At 46.8% G+C, this 11,272-nt stretch overlaps 1 protein-coding gene across 1 annotated transcript in view; it reads left to right on the top strand.

The window, feature by feature from the left end:
* T265_09555 (hypothetical protein) overlaps nucleotides 1–11,272 on the top strand; it is a gene marked incomplete at both ends in the record, with an annotated part of 34,713 nt that overhangs the window by 5,775 nt on the left and 17,666 nt on the right. The window lies entirely within an intron of this gene.

Below are 11,272 nucleotides of genomic sequence, written 5' to 3'. Positions count from 1 at the left end.
CCCCCCCAAATCATCGGTGAACGAAACTGCGGCAGCTACAACCACTGTACGACGAGTACGCGGTTATTACAGCTGACAATGATGATGATGACTGACCGCATTGTTCACCGTGCATCAGACTCAGCCAACTTCAGCGACAACCCTAGACACTTTGAAATCTGATTTCAAATTGGCTTCCTTAATGTTCGCACAACAGGTGGCTCTTGCTCGTGCGCTGGATGCCCTCTGCAGTGATGTGTGCTGTCTATCTGAAACGAGGATACAGAACGCAAGTACTGTAATTTGACTGATTACCCCCTTTATCTCTGCCAGCTTCCGGCTGCGCACCTCTGGTGATGCAGAAGCCGCTGCAGCTGGATATGCTGGCATGGGTATTATGTTGAGAGACCGAGCGGAAACATCTCTCCCTGATTGGATACCCGTTGACAGTCGCCCCAAAGGGGTTCGTTTGACAACGTCTGTGAGCATGTCTCGAGAAACTGAGGTCCATCGCGCCCTTTTTGTTCTGTTTGCTTACGCCCCAACTGACTAGCTACGAATCTGCCAAACAGTTTCTATGACGTTCTGGATGCTTCTTTATAACGGGCTTAAAGGTCAGATATCGTTGCAGTTTCTGGCGACATGAACACGTAGGTAGATATACTAATCGGTGCTGAGGCCCGATTGGGTAGTCGTCTTGCATTGGACACGAGACACACGGACAATGGAAATAGACTGCTTTAGGTGAGAGATGGGGGCGAGGTGGCTCAAGTGGTTAGAGCGTGAATTTACTGATCGGAGGGTCCGTGTTTCGAATTTGACCTCTGCGTCTCGACTTTCCCTAGGCTTGGGCAACCTGGCAGTATCCCAGCCCTCGTGCTTACTTCGGGTAGCTTAGCAGTTAGGCCCCGAAAGATCGCTACAGCTGGAAGGCTCTAAGTCCCGAAAGGCCGAGGAATTGGAATGTGCCAGAAATGCTGGAAACGTTCGTAAGCGGTTCCAATGGCTTCCTGAGATCTAGCAAAGCAGAACGTTTGAACCGATGGGAACGGTACTTCGAACAGCAATGCATTTGACCACCTGTTACCTCCGATCCGGAATCCTGACCTTCGACGGAAAGGTGGACTGTGAATACGGACCCTTCTTCAATCTCAGAAGTGTCCAAGTGTATACCTCTACTTAGACGTCGTTGTGCGGTTGGTCCTGATGAACTTCCACTTGCTGTGTTTTAGAATGGCGGCGGGTTTCCTAGCCGGTGCCTGCCCAGCCTATTTTGATCCGTCTTGGATAAAGAGACCGCTACATGTACAAACGAACTACAATCTAGGTATACCTTGATTTCAAGGGTGCTTTCGATACTGTCGACCGGTGATTGCTGTTAACTATACTTACTAAACGGGGTATGTCCCAGAAGTCTGTGAACATAATCCGATCCCCATCTTCTGGGCGTGTGGGTGTATGATGAGCTCTCCAAAAGCTTCCCTACAAAAGTGGTTTCCGACAAGGATGTCCACTCTGTACATTCTTGTTCAACTTCGTCATTGATGATATAATGAGGCGAACCCTCCAGTGTCTTCAAAACCGTGATGTTCAAATTGTTCCTGGTAATTGCATCTGAGACTCAATTAGGTGGTCAACCTGGATTGGTCTCGGTACGAATGGAAAGTAGTGAACGATTGCTATACTCTGACAGCAGACTGCTTTTATGCAGTACTAACTTCCGAAGTGGTCTTCTGGCCACACAGTGTCCTCCAATGGCGCCCTGGCCGCGAAGTAAACTTGATCACATTGGCATCAGTTATCGATGGTGCGGATCAATAACTGATTGTCGCTTTTTTTTGGAACACATTTGTGAATTCTGGCCACGCGCAAGTCCGGAGTCGCTTAAGGTTCAGAAAAATCGCCTACTCTCTGGGAGACTGGTAGATCTGAATGTTGGACGAATTTACCGGAATCATCTTTTAGAGCCTCTTCCAAATGCTCTGCCATCGGATGTGAATTCACACTGGGATGAGCTCGGCTCCTCTTTGCACAGTACTGGGATTTTCGCTTGTGGCGCGGCGCTACCAGGCTCACTCAAGCACTTGACATCAGACTGAACAATCGCACTGCTTGAGTCTCGGAGAAATATCCCAACCGGTCCCAAGCATAACATGACCCGGCAAATTAGCAGACGTGAAGTGAAGGTGAGCGTGCGAAAAAATCTTTCATCTGTAGCACGCTTTCGGTGCCTAGCTGCCACACCACCCGAAGGAAGCACGAGGGCTGGGATACTGCCAAGGATCGAAATGGAGTGACCATCTTGAATAGAGATGAACGCCTCAACCGTTGCGCCGAGCACTTCGAACAGCAGTTGTCGTGGCCGCCAGTTGTCACTCATCTGGAGCCAACAACTGACGCGGGACCCTGGACGGCTAACGTGGTACCTCCTATGGCCTCGGAGTTTTATGACTGCATGTGTTCTCTCGGGCGTCACCGGGCTTCTGGTTCGGATGACCTTCAATCCGCATTGTTCAAAGATGGCGAAGTCCTCACTCAACACTTGTCTCATCTGTTTGCCTGAATTTGGAAAAATGATACTCTCTCAGACAACTGAGGAAGGTCGGCGATAGTGCTCACTTTCCAAAAAGGGGCTCGTAGTGAGTGTGGTAACCACAGGGGGGTCAGCTTGATCCCGATTGTATAGAGACTTTTGGCGTCACTTGTGCTTCGTCGCCTTATGATTACTGAAACACTGACTCGAGAGTAACAAGCGAGATTCCGGCCTGGTAGAGGTTGCCTGGAGTAAATCCTCACAGCCCGTCATACGCCAGAACAACGTCATACATACCAATCACTCACACTTTTAGTATTCCTGGATTTCCAAGGCGCATTCCACTCAGATGACCTCTCGTCGCCGTATTGGCGTTTCTTTAGTACCTCACGTGTCGGACTTATTGTTGTCATGGTCCATCCATTTGACTGACTGATTAAAATAAATCCTCGTCCTCTTGGTAGATTTCTTACCATTATTCACCGTTGAACCTGCATTCTACCTGGGTCCACCTAAAACAAAACGATTATCTGCAATTATTGTGATTTCTAAAATGCTGTCAGTGATGGTGATGAAGATATGTGACCTTCCACCTGTTCTTTTTAAGGACGGCGGTGAACTCCTCAGCCAGTGCCTGTCTAGCCCATTTGGGTCTATTTGGGAAAAAGAGACCGTCCCAGACAACTGGGGTGAATCGATGGTGGTGCCCATTTTCAGAGTACTCGTAGTGAATGTAGTAACTCCAGAGGTGTTAGTTTAACGCTTGTTGTGACAAGGCTTCTGGCGTCACTGATTTTTCGTGGTCTTACGGTGGTCCACAAGCCTTGACTGGTGAGAATCCAGCGGGATTTCGGCCGGGTAGAGGCTGAATTGACCACATTTTTACAGTTCGTCAGGTGTAAGAGCAACGCCACATGTACAAACGACTCACAATCTTGGTATTCCTTGACTTCGAGGGTGCGTTTGATTCTGTCAACCGATCAGTGCTGTTAACTACATTTGCTCAACAGGGTATGCCCCAAAAGTTTGTAGAAATAATCCGATCTCTATATTCACATATTTCTGGGTAGATGAGAGTGTATGGTAAGCTCTCTAAAAGCTTTCCTACAGAAAGTGGTGGCAGACAAGGATGTCCAGTCTCTCCATTCTCGTTCAACTTCGTCATTGATGATGTAATGAGGCGAACGCTCCAGTGTCTTCAAAACCGTGATGTTCAAATTGTTCCTGGTAATTGCATCTGAGACTCAATTGGGTGGTCAACCTGGATTGGACTCGGTACGAATGGAAAGTAATGAACGATTGCTTCAGCTATACTCCGACAGCAGACTGCTTTTATGTAGTATTAACTTCCGAAGTGGTCTTCTGGCCACACAGTGTCCTCCAATGGCGCCCTGGCCGCGAAGTAAACTTGATCACATTGGCATCAGTTATCGATGGTGCGGATCAATAACTGATTGTCGCTTTTTTTTGGAACACATTTGTGAATTCTGGCCACGCGCAAGTCCGGAGTCGCTTAAGGTTCAGAAAAATCGCCTACTCTCTGGGAGACTGGTAGATCTGAATGTTGGACGAATTTACCGGAATCATCTTTTAGAGCCTCTTCCAAATGCTCTGCCATCGGATGTGAATTCACACTGGGATGAGCTCGGCTCCTCTTTGCACAGTACTGGGATTTTCGCTTGTGGCGCGGCGCTACCAGGCTCACTCAAGCACTTGACATCAGACTGAACAATCGCACTGCTTGAGTCTCGGAGAAATATCCCAACCGGTCCCAAGCATAACATGACCCGGCAAATTAGCAGACGTGAAGTGAAGGTGAGCGTGCGAAAAAATCTTTCATCTGTAGCACGCTTTCGGTGCCTAGCTGCCACACCACCCGAAGGAAGCACGAGGGCTGGGATACTGCCAAGGATCGAAATGGAGTGACCATCTTGAATAGAGATGAACGCCTCAACCGTTGCGCCGAGCACTTCGAACAGCAGTTGTCGTGGCCGCCAGTTGTCACTCATCTGGAGCCAACAACTGACGCGGGACCCTGGACGGCTAACGTGGTACCTCCTATGGCCTCGGAGTTTTATGACTGCATGTGTTCTCTCGGGCGTCACCGGGCTTCTGGTTCGGATGACCTTCAATCCGCATTGTTCAAAGATGGCGAAGTCCTCACTCAACACTTGTCTCATCTGTTTGCCTGAATTTGGAAAAATGATACTCTCTCAGACAACTGAGGAAGGTCGGCGATAGTGCTCACTTTCCAAAAAGGGGCTCGTAGTGAGTGTGGTAACCACAGGGGGGTCAGCTTGATCCCGATTGTATAGAGACTTTTGGCGTCACTTGTGCTTCGTCGCCTTATGATTACTGAAACACTGACTCGAGAGTAACAAGCGAGATTCCGGCCTGGTAGAGGTTGCCTGGAGTAAATCCTCACAGCCCGTCATACGCCAGAACAACGTCATACATACCAATCACTCACACTTTTAGTATTCCTGGATTTCCAAGGCGCATTCCACTCAGATGACCTCTCGTCGCCGTATTGGCGTTTCTTTAGTACCTCACGTGTCGGACTTATTGTTGTCATGGTCCATCCATTTGACTGACTGATTAAAATAAATCCTCGTCCTCTTGGTAGATTTCTTACCATTATTCACCGTTGAACCTGCATTCTACCTGGGTCCACCTAAAACAAAACGATTATCTGCAATTATTGTGATTTCTAAAATGCTGTCAGTGATGGTGATGAAGATATGTACAACCATTTTTGTCATAAGCTTGCATCCATAGTCCAATAGGTGTTAGCAAGATGGATAATTGTGGATATTTCTGGATGTTTCTACCGGGGCGTAGTATGCTAAGTGTTTAGCTTTTGGAGCAGGTTGCTCATCGTAGGTGGTTTCAGAAACTGCGTCTGAATCCGTAATTGTGAAGCTGTATGCTATCCACCCACCTAGAGTTTCAGAAGTTTGTTAAGTAGATAAATTACCTTTTTGACATGATTCTCTGATTCAGTTGGTTCGAATTAACAACATAATTTGATATTTAATGTAATACTGATGGCAACCGAAACGAGGCTTTGCAGTCTGCATGAAATGTGGTGTCTGGAGACGGAGGCACCTCGGAATGATGGTGATAGGCTAGCACTAATTCCCTTCCTTGTCCACCATTCTTTTCTTCACAATAAGGCTTCCAATAAATAATTTAATGTAATACTGATGGCAACCGAAACGAGGCTTTGCAGTCTGCATGAAATGTGGTGTCTGGAGACGGAGGCACCTCGGAATGATGGTGATAGGCTAGCACTAATTCCCTTCCTTGTCCACCATTCTTTTCTTCACAATAAGGCTTCCAAATAAATAATGGAGCGGAGCATTGGTGTTGGACACTGATTTCAGGCTCTCGATTATCTTAATGATGACACGTTCAGTCCTCCAGCTCTTAACCCGTGGTAAAGGAAAACATAGAGGATCATGAAAACTGTCTTAGGCAGATCCCGAGTAATTGTTCGTTGAGGCGTAAGCAGCTACATTAAATAGGAGATTCACAAACATGTTTATAAGAACAGCATACAGGTGACCATCAGTGAGTTTTCAATGAAGTTTAATCACCCGCGCTGGACGACCCAACATAATATTCACCACGGCGTATGCATCTGCAGCGACTTCTGCATTACATGAGGCACTCAGCATAAAGCGAGAATAGAGCAACGGAATAGTCAGCCCTGAAGCTATACTTGCGTGCTTGATTCCCATTATAGACAGACAATATACATCACTGTATGGCGTAAGAACAAGAGTAGCTTATTGTCCTGTTGCAGCAGAATGTAAATATTATGTGAGCTAAGTTTGCTGGGTTTTGGGGTTTGGTTCGCTCAGGCCTACTACCGGATGCGAACACACAGAAGCTGCCGTTAAGTGTAATGTGAAGTGAACAAAGCTCCCAGTCCTGCAGAAAGAGTACTCATAGTGAGTCTGGTTAGGGGAGAAGAATGGATACATGAAAGCAATTAGAAAGCATCAGTAGAAACGTTCTTCCGCTTATCAACCCTGCTGTATGCATCAGCTAACGTGACCTGGCTGAGGACAGCGCGTGACTGCCGATATCATGTGTGATTATTTTTTTTTATTGGGAATTTGTTTTGCGCTCGTTCTTCCGCTTATCAACCCTGCTGTATGCATCAGCTAACGTGACCTGGCTGAGGACAGCGCGTGACTGCCGATATCATGTGTGATTATTTTTTTTTATTGGGAAGTTTACGGTTGTGCGCTAGCTGGGATACTCTCAAGACACTTGCATCTAAATAGCCTGATGATTAGATCCCTTAACCAAAGCCTTCGGCCAAAAAGCTTGGTCGCAAGGCAGTGGGTGGATGCCTCAATTCTACTATAGTATAAGAGTTTTTGAGGAGCAAGCCGCTTTGTATGCTTTACCCTCGGACCTGAAGGGGCAGGTGACTGTTTTTGTCAGACCTCTATTCATGAACCAATGTTGTGTGTCAAACTCGGTGGTTAAGATATACCCCCAGTACCACTTATTGGGTCACTGAAGTAGACAAGCCGGCGCACCACAATAAAGCCAAGTCGCTGCGACCGATGGTGTCACATCGCTTAGGCGTGATGGCTGTTTGCATATTCAGTTCCCGCTGAACGGATTTCCGTTAACACAGTCGTATTTCAAGTCACACGGGTTTACCTATCACCAGTCTTAGATTCTGAGGGTGATTACATGTGCTAATCTAACGAACTCCACTGTGTCACATCGGCACGCATTTTTATATTAAGCTGGAGTTAACGGGCGAATCAACTTAAATCGGACGGAATCTCTCGCGTGTGACATTCGCGCGTGACTGCCGATATCATGTGTGATTATTTTTTTTTATTGGGAAGTTTACGGTTGTGCGCTAGCTGGGATACTCTCAAGACACTTGCATCTAAATAGCCTGATGATTAGATCCCTTAACCAAAGCCTTCGGCCAAAAAGCTTGGTCGCAAGGCAGTGGGTGGATGCCTCAATTCTACTATAGTATAAGAGTTTTTGAGGAGCAAGCCGCTTTGTATGCTTTACCCTCGGACCTGAAGGGGCAGGTGACTGTTTTTGTCAGACCTCTATTCATGAACCAATGTTGTGTGTCAAACTCGGTGGTTAAGATATACCCCCAGTACCACTTATTGGGTCACTGAAGTAGACAAGCCGGCGCACCACAATAAAGCCAAGTCGCTGCAGCCGATGGTGTCATATCACTTAGAGGTGATGGCTGTTTGCATATTCAGCTCCTGCCGAACGGATTTCCGTTAACACAGTCGTATTTCAAGTCACACGGGTTTACCTATCACCAGTCTTAGATTCTGAGGGTGATTACATGTGCTAATCTAACGAACTCCACTGTGTCACATCGGCACGCATTTTTATATTAAGCTGGAGTTAACGGGCGAATCAACTTAAATCGGACGGAATCTCTCGCGTGTGACATTCCTCATCTGATTGTACTGCACATAATCCGTTTCAGCTGAAACAATATTCATCGTATCCATGTTTTTTCCTTCATAAGACTTTATTCGTAAACTTGACGAGAACTCTGGACAACGCACTACCGGTCCCGCTTCTTTTGAGACTCAGCTGGTTGTACCAGTCCCCCAGTCTTCATCAATTTTGTTTCTTAAATAAACGCCAACTTCTGGTGGTAAACACGTGTACAAATTCAGTTGAATTTCACTCGCTTCTTCCACCAACACCAAGTTAATTGGCAACTGGGTGTTTATCGCCACTTAAGAAACAAAACTAAAAAAATCGTTCAATTAGGACACCATGCAGGTGCTTAGTTGCCACGCCCCCCGAAAGAAGTACTTCGGCTGAGACATTGCCAGGTTGCCCAAACCTAGAGAAAAGCAGTCTAGGTGCGGATGTTGAGTTTGAACCAGGAACTTCCTTGTCAGTAGGTGTGCGCCTCAACCACTGAGCCCTCCTCGAGTTCAATCATCAAATACATGCAGTTTGATGTTCAAATTTGAAATAAGTTTGGCGAGTGCTAGGGAGTTGGGCCTCTCTGATGAATCCGATCAAGAACTTACTCAGTGATAAGCTATCCAACACATGGGCACCCAGCTACTCCTAACTTTCAGGTTGGGTGTATTGACGCACTTACTGACCGGAATATCCTTGGTTCGAAACGAACCCCGACGTCTCGATTCCTCCTGGACGACCTGACAGTATCTCAGCCCGTATGCTTCCTTCGGGTGGCATGGCAACTAGGCATCGAGCTCAGTGATTACATTTGGCGATGTTGTGCCGTCCCATATCGCAAGTACTTCCTCTCAGGTCCATATGGCTCTCAACAACTTGGCAAATTGTAGAGTACAAGTACAAGTACAAGTACAAGCTCCCTTTTTAGGTTAAGATGTACCAAGCGTTTCGAACAGAAGTTAATTTAGCTCAGCTATGAAACCAGTAAGAATGACACATGATGTCGAGCGGGATATTAGCCTCGCCCGCTTAACACGGAAATAAACAACGCCAAATGCTCACCATTGAACGCAACAAGATGTCACATTTTGGTGGTCTGCACTCTACACCTTCCATCCAACCATCAATATATCAATCTACTTGCTATATACATGTACCATATGCACAATGGTTCCAGGTGCTACAGTTTCGATCACCGGAAAGTGGGAGAGTGTGGGACCTACGGCCAAGCCTTGGAGTCGGTGGCATTTTCAGTTAGCTAGGCATTGAAGGGGATGGCTTTGATGCACGAGCGCCATTGAATGCGCGATTGAGCCATTTCTGCCAGTGTTATTAAGAATAGGTGTGTTGTGTCCCCGGGGTTCCCATCCAGGGAGGCGACAGTTGTCTACCTAACTGAGTTGGCTGGGTAGTGTTTTCATACTTCGTTGCCAGGTCATACACTGTCCACCTCTCGATCGCTTCCACTCAGAACATGGCTGGGCGGAAGGAGCTCTTCGTGGCAGACGGTCTTCTGGTGTGAGGAGTACATATCCTAACCAAAATAACGTGTGAAGCGTGAGTAATTCATGGGAGAGTTACTAAGACTAAGAGCTACCAAAGATCATCTGGCATACCTCAGTATTACTAAACAGATGTTCCCACCAGACCCGAACAATCTTTGGTGACACTGATGGACATCCTCCAAAGAACATAGCCTAGCCCCGCCGCCCGGCTTCGTGCGACACGCTGGGCCTTGGTTGGAAGAACAAGAGTTCTTTGCTGGTGACCAAGTCATCCAACCTTTTGTTAGTGGGACGTTGAGTTTCGTCAGGTAGGTGGTTTTCTCGGATGCAATTCTTTTTAGTTCATAATTATTTCGGTGACTCAAAACATCATCGAAAGGATTTTGTGATTAGCTTCTCTGTCTACAGCATCTGGCTGGCACACTAGGGAACCTAACTGTTCCCTGGCTGCAAATTGAAATGAGTTACAGTGGTTCGAACTGTTGCAGTTCTTTACACACAATTGGTAGGAATATAGAAGGCGGACAACTTCGTATTGAAAGCGATCGCTTTCACCCGTCTAATGTAGACACTGGACACCATAGGTTATGGATTTAACTTTTTCCCATTCGTTACAGAATGGTCCTAACCTAAACTGCGTTTTTACTGGTTCATTTTTTAGTATTTTACCGTAGATTTTTGTCTTCCCTCTCAGGGACGCTTGCACGGAGCACATGTATGCGTGTAAAGGTCTCTGTGAGACAGTCGTCGCGCATGCGAGGCATGTGCTATCATCGGTGTAGCCCACGAGATGTAACAAGCTCTCCTGTCGGAGGCGAGTTGTTTCTCCCCCCCTCCCCACCACCACAAAATACATTAAACTTTTACATGGATAACGTTCCGGAGCCCGTCATTAGTAAAAGCCTAGTGCCTTCGTCTGTCTTTCCTCCACTGTGATCTGTGTAACAGGAAATGGTTCAGTGGTCAGAGGGCGAATTTAGTGACCGGAAGGTTCGTGGTTCGAACCCGACATCTGCCTCTCTGTTTCCCCTGTCTACAGTTGGGGAACCTGGCAATATCTCATTACTCCTGCTTCCTTCGGGTGGCATTGCAGCTAGGCACCGAAAGGGTGGTATAGCTGAACGACTAGTGTAACAAGAGCGATTGTATCGAAACATTGTAAGCTCTACCATTGACAAGGAAGCTCACTTCATATCGGCGCAATTATGTCATTGCCTAACATTATTATGGCATGCGCACAACCTAGCTGATGCAACCGATGTCCTGCACGTGTGCTCGTCGGCAAAGTACGCCCATGTTGCCTGTAAAATGCCGATATTTGGCTTACTAAATCCCGGATAGTGGACACCTTTTGAATGCATCTATTTGTTTGCGACACATCCAAACAGTTTGATTTGTCTGGTGTGCGCCCGTCACGAGTTTTATGTAGGGCTCGATACGGATAACCGTTTAACTGTTTAACGGCGAAGAGAATAGAAACTGGGGAAATTGTTCAAGTTTTTACCATCATCATCATTATCACTAACAGCAACTCCACGTCAGTCTCATACAATCACGGCAGTTTATTTAAATAAAGCCCCATATGGAGAAGAAAAAAGTGGATCAGGAAGCGAGACCCGGGGTCAGTCCACCACAAACACCCGAGGTGCTTGAATCTCCAACACATTCAGGAAATCAGAATAGAGACTGACAGCTAGTGACAGGTTGGCTGACTTATCGTTTGATACCTCCGAACAAACACAGGGATGGTCACCTGGACGTCATCCTGGTGGGAGGATGGCACATGAATTTCTCGTAAGTATGC

Source organism: Opisthorchis viverrini (genome assembly GCF_000715545.1).
Source record: "Opisthorchis viverrini unplaced genomic scaffold opera_v5_284, whole genome shotgun sequence".
NCBI classification, from domain to species: Eukaryota; Metazoa; Platyhelminthes; class Trematoda; order Opisthorchiida; family Opisthorchiidae; genus Opisthorchis; species Opisthorchis viverrini.
The sequence above is the reverse complement of the archived record's forward strand: the minus strand, read 5'-3'. Positions and strand labels throughout refer to the sequence as shown.